Source organism: Silene latifolia, chromosome 4, assembly GCF_048544455.1.
Source record: "Silene latifolia isolate original U9 population chromosome 4, ASM4854445v1, whole genome shotgun sequence".
NCBI classification, from domain to species: Eukaryota; Viridiplantae; Streptophyta; class Magnoliopsida; order Caryophyllales; family Caryophyllaceae; genus Silene; species Silene latifolia.
In genome coordinates this window covers 77,942,929-77,946,152 of record NC_133529.1, presented here as the reverse complement: position 1 = coordinate 77,946,152, position 3,224 = coordinate 77,942,929, and the positions used below count along the sequence as shown (strand labels likewise).

Sequence of the window (3,224 nt, the reverse complement as noted above, 5' to 3'; positions counted from 1 at the left end):
TCTTACTACAAATGGATCACGTTATGCACCATAAACCTAATACGGTAAATGGATGTTTAATTTCCGTCTTGCATGCAAATCAATCATTAATCCAACTCGACATCTTATACTTGATACTTGGATTAAATCAACCGACTTGGAAAGCTCTCACATGTTAGGTTTAAATTATTGGATGCGCATTCATGCATTTAAACCGTTTTATCAACTTTTGCATTCAACCAACCAAGATCAATCGATGAGAGCGCTATCACAAGGATTGGGTGTCTAATTAAAGGGCTTCCCAATACGTACCTTCACCTCTTACTCAGAAACTTTGGATAGTGGACGATCTTATCAAGGGCGTACGAGAGTCATTCTAGAGATAGGATGCTAAAGAGGGACGATTTCCTTATCTTTAGTACCTATGTCAAACGCTGCTTTGTGCTTCGATTTGACCGAGGTATAAAGTGGATTTCGAACGGGTTCCAAGCATCCCACAAATGCTTGGTGGCGACTCCGAACATCTCTAATCGTTTCGAGACCCTTACCGAGACGAAACCGACCGATCTAAAACGATCCGGTCGAAAGCATTTTTACGCCGCCGAGCGTGGCTTTCAAAAAGACCGCTGCCATTGTCCACAGATCGAACCGGGCATACGCAGGTGGGCCATGTCCACAGGTTCATCTGCTCATTGTTAAAAAGAAGCTTAATAATAACAGTACTAAGAAAACCTTACCCTTGATAAGTGGTATTAGAATGACTGACACCAGCAACATCTCCATTAATGTTGGACTTCAACCAAACAAAACATGTTCACTAAAAAAAGGCTAGTTCAGTTAAAACTTATACAATGAATATGAAAGCAGCAAAACAACATACTATATGCAGCTAGAATTGAACTAACATCAATCAGTCTTGAAAACTTCAATTCAATGGAGTCATATGCACGCATCATTATTGTTGTGTTCATACAAACAAGCTGTGTTCAGATGACTTTAATTAAACTTTCATCGGTATCTTCATTGAAGTATCGATACTCTGCTTTGTCATTTTACCCTACTCTATCATAATCATAAACCACCGAGTAGTGATATACTGATATTTAGCTCCATTGAAAACATTGAAGAATTAATCTCAGTCATCTCCAAGCAAGAAATAGCACAGGAATATCATCAGTATATAAATCAGTTTAGGAATGTACAAAAATCAACATGCCTATATAAGATGCACACTAAATGAACAACCATTCTGTTCATCAGTCATTACGATAGAGAAGGATGAAGTTTATGGCCTGGCTACACAAATTACAAAAAAACATTCGGGAAAAAAAAATGTTATGAGGATGTCCAATGCCTTAAAATCTAACCACAAAGTTCAAAGCTCATATTTGATTCTATCTTGTAAGTAATGCTAGTGTATAATGTCTCTTGTTCGGTTTGTGTGCCGACAGTGGAAATTCTTGTCGCTTTAACCTGTCATTTTGCCTAATAGCTCAGTCTTGAAAACTTCAATTCAATTGATTTAAATTGATTAGTTCAATTGATTGAGGGATTAAATCGGACAATACCAGAAGGAAATGGTGGAGAAAATATGACCAGCAGTGGCGGAGTGTGAAGCAGACCGAATTCTCCATTGATACCGATTATCTTGATCAGCCAACATCAGTTTGCAGCCCACCATTCACCCAATAGTTCAACACCAGAACTGAGCATCGTCATCAACAAAAATTGATAAGCAGCCTGTATCGAACCCGTCGCCATCTCGTGCTCTTTCAGCCGAGCCACCAAGCTACCCGCATGATTAATTCGAGTCAGGGGTGACTCGAGTACGGAGCCGGAGTTGCAACTGTCTCCTGCAATTGAACCCGAAACCCGCTGCTCCGTTCATCACCAATTCAGGCTGTCATCTCCTTCAACATCAGTCACACTAGCAATCAATCAACAACCATCTCGGTACCGGAGTAAAGCTAAGTACTCCGTAGAATTAAAAAAACAAACAAAATACAATTTCTAGAATGAAATTGATCAATCAGGAAACAAATAAACAATTCTACTTCTGGAATCAATAAATTGTTAGATTACCAGACAATGAATACTAAAAATGAGATCAAATGAATCTATTTAATCAAAATCGCATATACATCATATTAATTGAAAAATCGCTAAAATAACTAAAAAAATGCAACAATTAACAAAAGTTAAACTCAGTATGACGATTAAAGTTGAAGAGAATGAAAATTAACCTGAACAACTGCAAAAAGAACAGCATTACATAGCGGATAAGCTAATTCAAGCATCGTCGCTAACTTCAATCTCTCTAACGACAAAAAGTCAGTGAAATTGAGCGCTTACTAGTGATTCCGCCATTGACAGAGGTTGATTTTGATACGGAGTAGAAAGGAGAGTAGAGTCAAGGTGCGCAGTTTGCTAACTTCAATCTCTCCAACTTCAATCAAGTTGTAAGAGAAGAAGCGAGTCCAAGCGACTACCTATTTTATTTGCTAAATTTAATTTATTTTCAGATTCAATCTTAGTCGCTGATTTCGTAGAGCCAATGGCTAATATTTGTGAGGACAAACTCACCATAAGAACTAAACTCACAAGATCCCGCTTATATATATATATATATATATATAGGTGGGATCCGCTGAGTCCACTTAAATATTTGAGTCCATGAGTCCATAAAACAATATCACGCACCATACAAAACAATATCACGAAATTTTTTTTGAAAATTTTTTTTACTGATCATTGATGGTTTCGTATGATTATTCTTATCAACGGACCTCAGATAATTTTAGGAGTAAGTCTATTTGTTATTGTTGTTGTTGCTTTGTAAAATCACAACTGTGAGTGAATTAGTTAATACATAAGATGATACGTTGGTACATGGATCATGGATGTCTGAAGTGAGTCTTGTCCACGGCTTCTTTGAAATCAATTTCATTTCATCGGCATGTTCTAACTGTTTTACATTTTCGGATGAATCCAAAGCACGCTTTGCTTTTTGATTGTGATGAAATGTCAAGTAAATTGGTTAATTAATTTGTCTCAATTCTAGTGAGTAGTGACTACTGACTAACAGTGGTCAGTGGTTGATGCAATTTTGGATGTAATCCGGTATGGATATTGTATCGCCTGTGTTCATTCAAACTTCCCTTTCTCACTATATGCTTTGGGGCTCTGAGATAATGTTCTTATGACAAAGAGAATGCCATTAAGAAGATTAAGAACTTGAAGGGTTA

At 37.2% G+C, this 3,224-nt stretch overlaps 1 long non-coding RNA gene across 1 annotated transcript; it reads right to left on the bottom strand.

Annotated features, from left to right (window-relative positions):
• Positions 1–1,178: 1,178 nt before the first annotated feature.
• LOC141653588 (uncharacterized) lies at positions 1,179–2,556 on the bottom strand. Its single transcript, XR_012547461.1, has 2 exons — positions 1,548–2,556; positions 1,179–1,452 (listed from the first exon to the last, which is right to left on the bottom strand). It is a non-coding gene; the product is annotated as an uncharacterized LOC141653588 (long non-coding RNA).
• Between the last annotated feature and the right edge of the window lie 668 nt (positions 2,557–3,224).